This window comes from Ochotona princeps, chromosome 9 (genome assembly GCF_030435755.1).
Source record: "Ochotona princeps isolate mOchPri1 chromosome 9, mOchPri1.hap1, whole genome shotgun sequence".
NCBI classification, from domain to species: domain Eukaryota; kingdom Metazoa; phylum Chordata; class Mammalia; order Lagomorpha; family Ochotonidae; genus Ochotona; species Ochotona princeps.
Genome location: NC_080840.1, coordinates 75,704,978 through 75,720,798, shown reverse-complemented (window position 1 = coordinate 75,720,798; position 15,821 = coordinate 75,704,978). Strand labels below are relative to the sequence as shown.

Sequence of the window (15,821 nt, the reverse complement as noted above, 5' to 3'; positions counted from 1 at the left end):
TAGAGAGTCCATTTTTTTTGAGATTTTAGATTTATTTATTTATTTATTTATTGCTCCATTTAAAAAAATTTGATGATCTTTATAGAAAGAGTCAAGGACTACAGGAAAGTGAGTAAGACCATTGTTTCCACATTCTCTCTTTTTCTTCCTGTATCTGGGGGAAAAGGGAAGATAAAGGGAGAAACCAGCCTCCCACCCCATCCCAGGGTCCCAGATGTGGGGCATGCTCCGAGGCACTGATCAAGTGGTTTTGATAGTCTAACAGTTTTGAATTGCTGCCAATTTCACCATTCCAAGCACAATGAAATCTCTCAGGAATCCATTGGTTGACATAGTCCACCTGAGAGTCTCCATTTGCCCAGATATTCACTGCCAACACATGGCTGGGGGAATTGATTGACTTGTTCTGTCCTCTGTCATGGTACCAAGTGTCCTCGCCAGACTCCAATCTACTGCCATATCTTCCATGTGCACCTGGATAAAATCTGTCAACTGTTCCATCTGAGCCACTGCAGAAGCTCAGTTTTTTTTCCCCCTTCATTTTATTGGAAAGTCAGATATACAGAGAGAAGGAGAGACAGAGAGAAAAATCTACTGTGTGATTATTCACTCCCCAAGTGGCAGCAGTGGCTGGAGCTGTGCCAATCTGAAGCCAATAGCCAGGAGCTTCTTCCAGGTTTTCTGCACAGGTACAGAATCTCAAGGCTTCGGGCCATCCTCGACTGGTTTCCCAGGCCACAAGCAAGGAGCTGACTGGGAAGCTGGGTTTCCTGGATTAGAACTGGAGAACTTGCACCCATATGGGATCCCAGTGCATGCAAGGGGAAGACTTAAGTCACTAGGTTATTGCTCTGGGCCTTGGGAGGCTCAGCTTTGACGCATGCGCTCCACGGTCAGACCATGGCACCTGCAATTCTCTTCATGGTTGGGGTTCTGAATCCATCAGTTTAGTTGGGGAGGATCCCCAAAGAAACTTTATCTGAGGTGATCCCAGACTTGATCCTTGTGTGTGCTTGCCAGTACATGGTCTGGCACAGTCAGTCACCCCAATCAGCTTATTCATATGCTGCTGATTGCAATTGCTGTGTCAGTTCTGCCTTCAGCCCTGCCTTCCACACAAACCCATGGGTGTTGCAGCCCAGCCCAATCCTGCCCAACACACACTTGGCCTTCATGCAAACCAATGGGAGTCGCAGCCTAGTTGGAGTGACCCATAATAACCATTACCAGGACCACCTCCTGCCCTGATTCCTGTGCTTGCCAGTATGTACAGCAAGCTGGTCTGTCCCACATCCCATTCAGCTCTCATACATGTCATTGGGCATTCAAGCCCAGTTCGACCCAATCAGCCCCACTATCCATCCCACACATGTGCCAGTGAGTGCCACTCTCTGTCTAGTCATGTCTGCCCCAGTCCTGGTTCTCATGCTCACCAGACAGAGTGATAACCCAAGAGGGGGTACTGACTGTTTCCCAAATGGGCCTATTCCCACTCCTGGACCTTGCACTCTCCAGGTGGTTCTGCAGTTTAACTTGACGGAATTAGCCACTTGTGCCATCATCTGTCAGCTGATGCCGTAGCAAAGTCCAACCAACCCGCACCAACTCTGACTTCTGCTTGTACCAATAGGAACAGTCAACCTAGCCAGGCTTTTCCCTGGCTCACATGACCGTCAATGATTTAAAGCCAGAAAGCAGGTGGATTAGAGTTGTACTATAGAAGGACCCATCTAAAAGCTGTGTAAAGAATGAAGGCTATGAAACACAATGAAAAGTGTATTGCGGGCCCGGTGGCGTTGGCCTAGTGGCTAAAGTCCTCACATTGAATGCGCTGGGATCCCATATGGCCGCCAGTTCTAATCCCGGCAGCTCCACTTCCCATCCAGCTCCCTGCTTGTGGCCTGGGAAAGCAGTCGAGGATGGCCCAAAGCCTTGGGACCCTGCACCCATGTGGGAGACCTGGAGGAAGTTCCTGGTTCCTGGTTTCCGGCTTGGATTGGTTCAGCTCCAGCCGTTGTCTTCACTTGGGGAGTGAATCATGGGATGGAAGATCTTCCTCTCTGTCTCTCCTCCTCTCTGTATATCTGACTTGTAATGAAAATAAATAAATCTTAGAATAAAAAAAAAAAGAAAAAGAAAACTGTATTGCAAAAGTCCAGAAAAGGAATGATGTCTAAACTGAAGTAAGTATAGTGAATATGAAGAAAAAGATAAATTTACATATTGAGAAATTTAATCAATAAGACTTGATTGGTTGAATATTAGAAGTGATGTAGACAAAAAAGTCTAATTTCTGGAATAAAATAAAGATGATCAGATTTTTCTCAGTCTCCTCAATGATTCTCTCAGAGTTTAGTTCATAAAATCTTGAATGTGGTTTATTTGTGGTGTGTAAGGTGTATGCAGGTGTAACTGTTTTATAGGTAGAAGCAATGAGGGAAGAGTCTCGGACCAGGGAAAGAGGAGTCACCACTGTCAAGTTTATGTAATGACTGAATGGGTTTGAGCAAGGAGAGAGAGAGGAAAATACGACTCAAAACAGAGTCCTGGATTATATATCAGCTAGCAGCAGAAAAACAAGTTGAGAAGAAAAGGCAAGGATTGCTGGAACATTCTGTCTCACAGAAGTGCACACTCTTTTTCGCATTAGAAAATGTTCCACAAGTTAAAAAAATGTTCTTAGTTTTCTGCTTACTTTTCCAAGATTTCCAAAAGCATGTAGATGATCAGATAGTTGCTCATGCTTTTTCTCCCATTAAAAGCCATGCAATGGTTGTAGGCTATGCATCCAAAACTAAGAACAAAATTACTTCTGCCTTTGCTAATGTATGATATTTTGGGAGGAAATAAATAAAATAGCAGAAAACTTCAACACAAAATAACGTGTTCACCATAAACTGGTATGTGTTACTCCTGGTATGAACTACTCCTCCTCTCAATGCCAAGTGCTCAGATGCTGTGCCATAGGAGTAAACTAATTGTGAACATGAATACACATTATGGTCAAGAAACATCAAACCCATAGACTCAAGCCAAGAGAATTTATACTTCATCTAAAAGACAGTGATAATGTAACTGCTTTACTCTACTAGCTACCCCAAAAACAGCTGCCATAGTAGGAGGCAGTTGAATTTACTGAGTCTTTTAAAGCAGAAATAAAGGTGGACTATGTGAGGAGGGCATACTTGGGCTTTGAAAAGTGATGATTATCCAAAGTGCATCTCAGAAGCTAATGTTTTGTGGAGCAAATATACCATCCTTCCCTTCTCACATTGAGAAGAAAGTAATTTCTTATTTAGACAAAATGTGATATTGCCTGATAAAATATAGTATATGTTGCTATTAAGAATTTGCCAACACAACAAGAAAAAGGAACAAATATGATGCGGGATGGCAACTATATAGCAATAATTATGAGTGATTCACAGATGAATATAGAAAGGCTTTGACACATAATTTTTCACTGAATAATTCAGCAATGGTTTTTAACCAGAAGGCACTCCATTTACTCCCATGATTAGGAGAGGACAATGTGAAAAGGCTGCTGAGGTGGTCTAGAACACTCATTACAGTGCTTGAGTTTCTGGTATATATCACTTGGATATCTTTTTACTTCAGTGAGGCACTATTAATTAAATCTATATTATTAGACAATGTATAGTGTTTCATTCCTGTCGTCTGTCCCACTCCCATCACAGTAAAGAACTCCATTTTGGTATAGCAGAAATGAACTTACTTGAATCCAGGTAAACTGGATTTTAAATCGCCTTTTAAATGTGTCCACAGATCACTCACCTTATCACCATTTGAGATTCTTTGATTTCTCTCCATATGGACTGAATCCGAAATCTGCATTTCATTTTTAAAAAGATTTAATTATTTGAACAGCAGAGAGAGAGAGAGATAGCTGGGGGTGGGGAGATCTTCCCAAATGGCTGCATCAGCTGGGACTGGGCCATGTCAAAGACAGAAACACGTTAATTAAATCTGGGCCACTCAGGTGGGTGACAGGGGCCCCAAACGCTTGGCATATCTTCCAGTGCTTTCCCAGGTCCATTCTAGGGAGCTTTACAGCAAGCGGAAAGTGGAGCAGCTGGGATTCCAATGTCTACAAACTGCCACCTTCCTAAGCATCACAGTGCTGATTCAAGAATCTGCGTTTCAGTGAAATCTCTGCGTGATTTTTGTCTTAAAATAAGAAAAGTACCAACAGGATCTGTTGTTCTGGTGCCCTGTCAAGGAGTTCCTTTTCTTTAGTTCATAACATCACCTATTCATTTGACTTCTATAGAATATTCTGGCTGATATAATACAACAAATTGAATGTATGATTATGTATTGCCCCTATGTCAAATAGATAGCATGTAGTTCACATATATAGAGAGTAAACACACACAATGTGCTTATATTGATACCATGCGCTCTTATTGATACTAAGCAGTACAAGAAATCTAATCAAACTAGGTCAATTAATTATGTCAATTCTTAGTAACTTACTGAGAATATAGGGTATAAAATTACTTAAAATACAATTAAATATTTTATAAAAATAAGGAACTAATGGAAAAATAATATTTTCACAAGAAAGACATTAAAAATCAATGTATGGGGCCTGCCTAAAGTCCTCACCTTAAACACGTCGGGATCCTATATGGGCGCTGGTTCTGACCCCTGCTTCCCATCCAGCTCCCTGCTTATGGCCTGGGAAAGCAGTTGAGGATGGCCCAAAGCCTTGGGACCCTGCACCTGTGTGGGAGACCAGGAAGAAGCTCCTGGCTTTGAATCGGCACAGCTCCAGCCGTTGTGGCCACTTGAGGATGAAAGATCTTCCTCTCTGTCTCTCCTCTCTGTATATCTGATTTTCAAATAAATAAATAAATAGATAGATAAATAAATCTTTAAAATATCTGTGTATGACCTAATGGTTCAAACCATCTTACACTCTGGATTAAGGGATGAACAACAGCAGAGGTTGTATGTAGTCCAGAACTAAACGATCAATGAATATTAACATGTTCTCAATCAAGGTAAATTATATAATTTATATAAAGTAGTTACCAAGTAGAATTGTGAATTGGTTGGAATAAGGATGAAAGTGTCTGAATAGTGCTAAGTATTGTGTTTTCAGGTCTCCTGTGAGCCTACAAAACACCATACACAGGAATCTCCAAGTGCCTGGAGGACACCACACATAGGAGCTCCTGAGCGCCTACAGGACATAACCCAGGATCCCCTGAGAGCCTGGAGGACACTGTACACATCAGCAGAGGGTAAACATGAGCTAACGATAAAATAAGATGAGGGAGGAGGAGGGGAGGAATTAGAAGTTACCACTTATCGTGTTTTTTATTTTTTGGTATTTACTTCTAAAATTTTGTTTATGTTTTGTTTGAGAGTGTACCACAAGCAACTCCAGCTGGGTGACGAAAATTCAGGTAAGAACACCTCTAATCCTTCCATCTGATTAAGCCAGAGAACAATATTTACTGTGACTGAAGCAGCTGAAGAATGAGGAAACATACCTTCCAATGTAAAGAGGCAGAAGCCAAATTCATATGATATGTGCAAAGCAATCCTTATTGTGGTTGACCCCGGAACTGTGCATACATGATTAGATTTTTATTTGCTGACCTCAGGGATGAGCATTTGAAAATTTGGGTTATTAACTTCGTGAACTACCTCTGAAACAACACTAAAACAGAAAACATCAGAAAAATAGGTTAAAATCAGACTTAATTCAACTAAGAGTTGAATGTAACCTGAAATCTGTCAAGAGGGACTGTCTGAAAGCTTCATGCAGGGTGAAGAATCAGTAGAAGGGAACTGGGGTGGGGGGTGACGCAATAGCACACTTGGTTAATCCTTCCCCTGCAAGCACCGGGATCCCATATGGGCACTCATTCATGTTTTGGATGCTCAACTTCCCATCCGGTTCTTGTTGCCTGCAAAATCAGCAGAGAATGGACCAAAGCCTTGGGATCCTGCATCCGTGTGGCAGACCTGGAAGAAGGTCCTGTCTCCTGGCTTTGGAATGGCTCGGCTTTGGAATGGTGCAGCCTCTTGGGGAGTGAACCAGTGGATGGAAGAACTTTTTCTCTCTCTCCTTTTTGTAGATCTCCCTTCCCAATAAAAATAATTTTTTAAAAAAATATGGAATGCATGTCATCCTTGCGCAGGGACCATGCTAAGCTTCTCTGTATCATTCCAATTTTAGTATATGTGCTGCCGCAGCAAGCACAAAAAATAAATAATTTTTTAAAAAGAAAGGGAACTGAGACCATTGTTCTTTGCGATGTTTTTGAGCCCCTCATCCAGAAGAAGAGGCTCTCAAAGCAGAAACAAGAGAAAAAAAAAATAACTGGTAATCATATAATAATGATATCCTTCAAGTAGATGGAGTGTTTAAGATGTAATTCATGGAATTGTAAAAACAGGTTTGTAATTGTCTTTGTAGATAGGATTTTTAACTCTCGGAAGTTATCATTGAAGATTTAGTGATTTTTTTTCTTCAATGAGATTTTTTTTTAAGATTTTTTTATTTACATTGGAAAGGCAGATATACAGATAGGAGAGACAGAGAGGAAGATCTTCCGTCCAATGACTCATTCCCCAAGCGGCCACAACGGTTGGAGCTGAGCCAGTCCGAAGCCAGGAACCTCCTCTGGGTCCCGAAGCTTTTGGGCCGTCCTCGACTGCATTCCAGGCCATAGGAAGGGAGCTGGATGGGAAACAGGGCTGCTGGGATTAGAACCAGCGCCGATATGGGATCCCAGCGCGTTCGAGGCAAGTACCTTAACCGCTAGGCTATGCTATCATGCCAGGCCTGAGATATATATATATATATATATTTTAATAGAGAGATTTACCAGTGCATATAAATTCTCCCAAAATGAAAATGAAAAATCTTAGTGACAGATTTGGGGGAGGGTGTCCAAGGTTGCTTTTAAAGATTTCTTTATTAATTTGAAAGGCAGAGCAGCAGAGGGAAGGAAAGACAGAGAGAGAAGATCTTCCATCCATTGGTTCACTCCACAAGTGACCATAGTAGCCAGGTCTGGGTCAGACAGGACCCAGGAACTCCAACTGATTCTCCCGCATGGGTGGTAGGGGTACAAGCACTCGGGTCTCCCTACGCCAGCTTCCAGGGGCACGAGAAGGAAGCCACTTTGGAAGCAAGGCTGTCCAGACTCCGATTGGTCGATACATGTTGCTGGCGCTGTCACTAGCAGCTTAAGCCACTGTGTCACATGCTGGCACCTAAGATTTATATTCTCAAGTGGAAAAATTAACCATCTCATTATAAGCAAGTTAGGCTATTTTCTACTTTGTTCTAGAATGTCCTAGAAGCAGACATTTTCACTTCTTTGGCTAGTTTTTCTAGTGTTGGCCTCTTTAAGATGTACTCATGCCAACAGTTCTTGTCTAAATTTTAATGGCTGTTGATCTCCTGTTACCTGGAATTATAATTTAACTAAACCTACACTTACTTCTCTCACCTTTTCCCAGTTGATCTGTCCTAAATTTTAGCGAGATTACAATTTGCTGTCAGCATGATCACAACTGAGCTCAGCAGTGTAGCAGGTATGCTGACAGCTCCCTGTTTATATTGCCTTTGATTTGCTCAGGAGACCATGTCCACCCATCTTCCAAATCACTTATTTTCAGTGTATTTATCAGTAAATTGTGCTCACACACTCCACCTTTCGGAGCAAACTTCCACTGGACCCTCCTCCCCTCCCTCCCTGCCTGGAAGCTGCTTTTTCTTTTACATCTCCTCTGGGACCCACTCCAGCTTTTGTTCTCTGGCCGTCATCTTTTTTTTTTTTTTAACTTTTCTGTCATATATTACTTTTGTTCTTACTTTGTGGAAAATTTCTCCACTTTGCCACCTATCTCTTCACAAAAAAAATCTGTAGTCTCGTATTTTAGTATCTACAATCTGCATTGTTCCCAAGTCATACTTTAGTAGGGCATACGTTTCGCAGACTGAATATCTTATACCTCTGAAGATAAAACTTGTTGAAGCGCTTTGGTTTTCCTTTTTGTTGCCTGAATTAATATTGGCTCCTGAGGTTTCTTTTTCCCTTGCTCCCTGTTTGTGTTGGCATTTCGTGCCTGTGTGATCTCAGCTACTGTTCATGTTTGGAGTGAGGCTCTACAAAGCTGGCAGAACACTGGTGTGGGTGTTTTGTTTGGTTGGCTGCTCAGGGGGGAATTCCTCTTTCATGGTTTACAGATCAGAAAAGCGGTTTCACAAAGGGAGCTCTTCTTTCATGGTCTGGAGGACTGGCCCTTGGCTTCGGGGAAGGCTCTCCACTTTCTTGTTTAGGATAGGAAGTTTGAAGGACGTCATCCTAGGGTCCAAATGGCTGAAGAGAGAATGCAACTTGGCAACTTGGAAATTCAAAATAGACTTTCACTTAGTTTTGCAGTTCATCACAGAAAATCACCTCCACCAGCTTGGATCCTGGGTCAACTTCTTTGCAAAGAATGAAGCCATCTGTGTGTGCCAGAGAGTGAAGATGATGACAGGCAAACACCTGTTTCAGTGAGATACGTTGTGTTGGAACTTCAGTAACTTTTGGAAAGTCTTATGTTTTTTATGCACTAAGGAAAATATTCAGTTGTAGTAACCACTGGAAAACCCGAGAATGGCAAGACCAGAACTAGGGTAGAGTGCCTTGATTATGACCATTGATCCTTTTCAAGACTAGGAGATGAAAGGCAAGATCCATTGAAAAATCAGCCCTGCTTAGGAGACGAAAGGAAACAGCCAATGTCTAAGCAAACCAATTCATCTGTGGGACACACTGGCAGGGCCTATGGGTCACGGTTGCACTCCTGAACCTCCAGGTTGAGATGTTTCAGGCAAGTCTGTTAGGTTAGAAAAGGCTGTCTATGAACGAGAGCCAAGTCAGTCAGTGACTGGGAAGGTGTTCAGTGCGCCCAGGCATGTTCAAGCTCATTTCTGTTCCTCTGAGAATTCCGTGCTGTGGAAACTAAAAATATTCTGGACACAATTATTGCATCATTCATTAGTTTACTCCATTGCTGGATAATCTGAGTCAATATCACCCTTGAGGACCTGGATTAAAAAAATGGTGACACTGTTTTTGTTTGTTTCACCCAATGCAGTGGTTCTTATTTCATCAGCACGAGCGTCTTACACAGGGGCTCTGTTGCTGGCAGCTGCTGACTTGTCCCTGTACCCTGCAGTGCTATGAGAGCGATGAAGGATCTGTCCACCGAGGGGCTGAGCTGCTCAGCCAGGGGCTGTGTCCGTTCAGAAGAAGCACGGCTCTCGATGAGCCAAATCATAGCCAGGCAAGTATCTAGGTTTCAGATCAGGGTGGGGCTCAGCCTACTTTACTCAGCCCCAAGCTGTCTTGTAAATACACATCTATGTTGCTTCATCCTGAAGCAGCTGTGCTGGACAGCTTCATCCGGACAGGGACGCAAAGTCAAAAGCCAAGAGCTTCTTTTGGGTCCCTCCCACATGGGAAGAGGGACCTAAGAACTTGGACCATCTTTCTTCCACTACTTTTCCAGGCACATTAGTAGGGAGCTGGATTAGAAGTGGACAGCCAGGGCTTGAACTGGTGCTCTTTTGAAATGCTGGCTCCTCAAGTGGCGACTTTACCTTCTACGCAAAGGCACTGCTTCCTATCTCCTTTCTTTTTATGTCCATTTACTTTATTCTCTACCTCCATTCAATACTTGCTTCAAAAGTATTTGTGGAAAACCTACTATGTTCCACACACATGCTAATGCCTGAGATATTTTTTGTTTGTTTGTTTATTTTCTTTTTTTTAAGATTTATTTTATTTTTTATGACAAAGTCAGATATACACAGAGGAGGAGAGACAGAAAGGAAGACCTTCTGTCTGATGATTCACTCCCCAAGTGAGCAGCAACGGCCGGTGCTGCGTCAATCCAAAGCCGGGAACCAGGAACATCTTCCAGGTCGGCCTCGTGGGTGCAGGGTCCCAAAGCTTTGGGCCGTCCTCAACTGCTTTCCCAGGCCACAAGCAGGGAGCTGGATGGGAAGTGGAGCTGCCAGGATTAGAATCGGCTCCCATATGGGATCTAACCACTAGGCCATGCCGCTAGGCCCCTGCCTGTGATATTAATGGAGAATCATTCCATAGAAACCTGCTCTGCTGATGCTGATCAATGGTGACGATATCGGACTAATAATGAACAAACATTAATTAATTATTACAATGTTGAAAATTAATGGAGAAGGACATCTATTTATTTGAAGCAAAAGGGGAAATGGGACAGGGGGCAAACTACGAAAAAGGCCAGAGCAGTCACGTTAGCACAAATATTCCAGACTTTCTTTGTGACCAGACACTGGGATGGCAAGCATTGTCTCAGTTTTGTCGTCTTTGTCTTTGAAAACTACCACAGGGAATAGCAATGGTCTTTGTTTGGTTGGTGAAACTGAATGCCAATGTTATACATTTTAGGTCTCTACAATATTTTTCATTTAATTTTGGAATTTCTGATGATTTGTCTTCTCTAGGCTGTGGTTATTCCTCAAGAAGTATATCATTTTTCTATCTCTCATTTATTTTATCTTAGCATATCTGGAAAAGTAACATTTTATGCAAATTCTAAAATATGAATTCTAAATTATCAAACAATTATGAGTAGATATTTCTTTTTTTTAGATTTTATTTTTTTTACATTTTATTATTATTATTATCATTTTATGATACAATTCCATAGGCTCCTGGCATTTCCCTTATCCCCTCCTGAATTCCTTCCCCCCCACCTAGTTCCTCTACAGCATTACTAAAATATAGTTCTTCATACTCAGTCATACGTCCATCATTGTGGGCATGGACAATGGCAGAGAGTCCAGCATCCTATTGTCAAGATACAGTAAACAGTTTCATTGTAAGTCCATCTTTGTCTGGAAGTAGAGATGCATACTACATTGTATCCTCACATCTGGATGTTAGTCTCCATTTCACAGCTACTATACATCCCCTTAAATGAAAAGTCATATTACAAAATCAACAATAGAAACAAAAATAGAAATTTACAGTGCAATGAAGTTAAGTGACATGTTACTAGATATGACAGTCTCCATTACACAGCTACTATACAGCCCCTGAAATGTAAAGCCACAAAACAAAATCAACAACAGGAAGAAAAAAGAAATTAACAACACCAAGAAGTTAAATAACATGCTACTAAATGACTAATGTTGTAGCTGAAGAAATGAAAATAAAGAACCTTCTTGAAGAAAATTGCCGGAGTCCAGCTCCAGCCTGGGTTTCTGAACTAGTGAAGTTTGCATGGCGTTGGCGCAAAGAGAGAAAGAAAGAGATGGACCACTAGGATTCCATGATGATAGTGGACGACGCAGTAAAGCTGTCCGCTTTATTTATACAGAACCAGTCAAACTCTGGCTCAGACTTTCCACGTCATGGTCAAGTGGGTGTTTCTAAGGACAACCCTGCCATCAGCTTTAGCCTAAAACAATAGAAATTCCTGCTACAATTCCTAATCTTGTATCACAAAGAAAAGGAGAACCTAAAGATTAAGGAAAGAATGGAACCCTAAATACAGGTCCCTTGATTAGCATAAGGTCAATGGGGACAGCCAAGACAGTAGGAATAACAGAAGGCCCTTTTGTAAGACATTATTATTGACATTAACCTCCAAGCTCACATTGTGTAAAAAGCCAGCCTCACAGTAGCAAAAATGCCGGGAAGGATTAGAATTCTTCCACAGGGTGGTCCGGTATCCATGCAAAGGAAGGTGGAGCTGCATTCAGGTGGTTGTAGATATCCACCTGGGCCTGCCTCAGCGGGAAGTTCCCTGTGGCCCTGCCTACAAAGGAACAATGTCTTCACACACTTGTGTCCCTCACATCCACTGCATGGACCCCAACAGAAAATGATGCTAGTGTATGATCTAGGAGTCATTGAATGATTTAATCAGAAGAAAGTGTTTTTGAAGAGATGAAACTAACAGAAGACAACAAAACCCAGGCAATATAGTTTCCACTGATTTTTGTCGATGAAATGTGTCTCTTCTAGACAATAAGCAGATGGGTTTTGTTTTTTAATCCTGTCTACTAATCTATGACGTTTGATTGAGCTTAAGCCATTTACATTCAGAATTTAATATGTATGGATGGTACTTTGGTCCTGTCACTTTAGGAATGGGTTGTTCATTGGTTTAGTCTTCTGTTGTCATTTTACTGGGATGTTCTTCCCATTTGCCTTTGGTTTTGATAGGTGCTATTCCTCTTCTCTGTCAAGAGAACATCTTGAAGTATCATTTGTAGGGCAGGTTTGGAAGAGGCAAATTCTTTTAACTTTTCTTTACTGTGGAAGAATTTTATTTCATTCTCAAAGAGAAAAGAAAGCTTTGCTGGATATGTTATCCTAGGCCGACAATATTTTTCTTTTAGAATCTGGAATATGTCACTCCATTCTCTTCTTGCCTGTAGAGTTTCCTGTGAGAGATCTCCTGTGAGCTTCATTGGCATTCCTTTATATGTCAATTGATTTTTTTCCACGTGCACATTTAAGGATCTTTTCCTTACGTTCAATTGAAGAGAGCTTGATGATCATGTGTCTTGGTGAAGATTGCTTTTGATCAAGCCTGTTGGGAGTTCTGTGCCCCTCCTGGATGTTGTTTCCCAATTCTTTCTCCAAATTAGGGAAATTTTCCTTTATTATTTCATTAAATACATCTGTAAAACCAGTTTCTCTTTTTGCACCTTCTGGGACTCCCATAATTCTTATATTTGGCGTCATAATAGTGTCTTTCAATTCTTGAATACTTTTTTGTGTCTTGATCCAGCTCTGCTTCCAGCTTTTTGTTTGCTTCCCCCTGATGACAGGAAATATCTTCCAATCTTGAGATTCTTTCTTCTGCTTGCTTCATTCTATTTTGGAGACTCTCCATTGTACTTTTAATTTGCTCTACTGTGTTCTTTTTTTTTTTTTTAAGATTTATTCATTTTATTACAGCCAGATATACACAGAGGAGGAGAGACAGAGAGGAAGATCTTCCGTCCGATGATTCACTCCCCAAGTGAGCTGCAATGGCCCGGTGCACGCCGATCCGAAGCCGGGAACCTGGAACCTCTTCCGGGTCTCCCACGTGGGTGCAGGGTCCCAATGCATTGGGCCGTCCTCGACTGCTTTCCCAAGCCACAAGCAGGGAGCTAGATGGGAAGTGGAGCTGCCGGGACTAGAACCGGTGCCCATATGGGATCCCGGGGCTTTCAAGGCGAGGACTTTTAGCCGCTAGGCCACGCCGCCGGGCCCTCTACTGTGTTCTTAATTTCTGATATATCAACCTTGATTTGCTTTATTGCTTCCTTAAATTCTTTGAACTCTTGTATGTGCTTCTCCTTGTTGATCAGAAGCTTTAAAATGAGCTTTATGAATTCTGTGTGCCCCATTTTCTTGATGTCTTCCTCAGTTAACTCTGTTGTTGGCATAGGGTTTTGCTTCTTTGCAGGGGAGTTTTTGGTAATTTTCATTGTGCTTTTGTCTCTTGTTTTGCTCCTGGTCATTGTACTTCTGGTTAGCAGAGTCTTCTCCTTGGGGCAGGTTTCTAAGCTCTGTCACCCACAGTCTACAATGCGATTTTACTTATTGCAGTTGGTACACAACTTTTTGCTTGCAGCCACTTGTGCCACAGCCTCTAATGAGTTCCAGGTCTGGGTTCTTATGTTAGATTTCCACCATGTTCTTCATAGTCCCAGCTCCTGGCTAACCCCCCCCTATCCTGTGATACTGTGCTGAGGGTGCACTGTTGTCTCTGCAACCTTTCTCCTACTTTCAGTTGGAGCAGGTCCCAGGATTAGAGACACACCAGGTGTCATATATAGTTAGGTTGTTGGTGGCGGTGATCTTGCTGGAACCTGTTGGATGTTAGGTCTGGGGGCCACACGCACCTATTTTGACCCGTATGATGCCACAATCAGTATCATTTTCCTGCGGAACCAGTGCAATCCACGGAACTCAGTGAGTTCTTGCGAGCTCAGCACATGTGTAGTTCACTGTTGTCCTCTGCCGTCCTAAAGCTATTGCCACAGTGTACAAAATGTCGCCTGATGTACCACTACTGGAGTTCTTGATTTGCTGGCCATTAGGTCTTAGACCTGGCTACTCAAACCTGTCTTGGGTGGAACCTGTAGAATGGCACGTTGCTACAGTTCACTGAGTCAGAAATGAGTTCACTCCCAGCTCAGCATATGCTCAGTCCTTTCCTGTGCCGTTGCCTCCTCATGCAAAATGGTGCCCAATTGAGTTCTAGGGGGCTGTGAAATCCACCCTGTTTTTGCACTGTCCATCTGGGATCTGCTACTCTGTCTGCTCCTGGTCAAAATAAACAGACCAGAAAGACGAACAGTTCTTTGGGTTCACCTCCCAAGCTCCCAGTGAAAGTCCCTTCCCCCGTGGTTGTTGGTGGAGTTGAGATTGCCGTTAACTGAATGCCTCTGGAGTATCAGTCACTGAAACACCACACCGTTGTGTCCATTGCTTTCCTGTGTCTGTCAGTCTCCAAGTATCCCTCTGCTGTTGTTCTGTCCTTTCCTATTTCCTGGAATATGTCCTCTCTGCATTCTGATTAAATGTTTTTCTGTCCATTTAAACGTGTCCTTACCCTGTTCTGCCATCTTGATTCTCATGAGTAGATATTTGTTTATCCAGGAAAAATATCATTTTCTATTTTGTTCGCTAAACTCCCTTATTTTACCCTAGTGCATACTGATTTTTACAATACTCCATATATTGATGTATAAGTTTGAAAATAAGAACCATGATAAATAAAAGAGGCAAATAACAGGGATAAAATAAAGTGAATGAGCAGGGAAGTAAATGCAAATTTCACTCAATAAGCTAATGGTACAGTTGGTATTTAGATTCCAAATTTATGACTGAATCTGTATTCTTCCTATAATGTATCTAAGTCAATATTTAGAACTATATTAATATTGTAGTTAGAATTGTATGTATTTGTTCAAGAACGTATTTATTTCAGTATATTTCTGAAATTACATTTTGACAAAGTTTTCTGTTGTTCTCTTTCTGCTACACTATAACTTGTTTTATCTGGATTTTCTAAGTTGCCAACCTAAATATTTATGTGGGACTTGATATACAAATGGCTATTTGATGTATATACAGGGTGAGTGCAGTTTTGTGAAATAGCATTAAAGTACTAACCACTGAAGTTAGATGTTCTCAAATAGTTGAACTGTATTTAGACCAGAAGATGGCATAAGAGATATAGCAATGAAAATTTATGCACAATAGACTGTGGAGTCCTTAAGAGATGCCTTCTAAACCAGGATATAATTATATAATTTTTTTTTCTGAAAATAGAAAGCATATTTTTGCTATGCAGATTTATTCTTCCTTAACTTACATAATGACAACAGAAAAATAATACATGCACACACCAACCCCAAAATGAAAGTTAAAACTATCTAAAACTCACAATCCAAACACTGCTATCACCAGCCTCTTGATGATTTTTTAATCCATAATTATGATAGGATTAGCTCTACAAGCTACATATGATAGGCATTTGGGGATTGTATTTGTTCTGTTTATCATTTAATAACAACAAACTGTTTAGGATAGTATGTACTGTCATTTTTCTCATTACTCCCTTACTTTTAGACAAATAAACAGGATCTTGTGCTTTACAAAAATGCATAATTGTGAGGATCCCTGTGCATGTGCCATGTATCTTTGCCCACTTGTCTGTTTTCTTAGCAAAAATTCCTCGAAGTTATTCAGAAGTGAAATGACTGATCAGGAGACTGCAATTTC

General features: G+C 41.5%; 1 non-coding gene across 1 annotated transcript; it reads right to left on the bottom strand.

Moving 5' to 3' along the window:
• Nucleotides 1-6,131: 6,131 nt before the first annotated feature.
• LOC118757536 (U6 spliceosomal RNA) lies at nt 6,132-6,238 on the bottom strand. Its single transcript, XR_004995248.2, has one exon. It is a non-coding gene; the product is annotated as a U6 spliceosomal RNA (small nuclear RNA).
• Between the last annotated feature and the right edge of the window lie 9,583 nt (nt 6,239-15,821).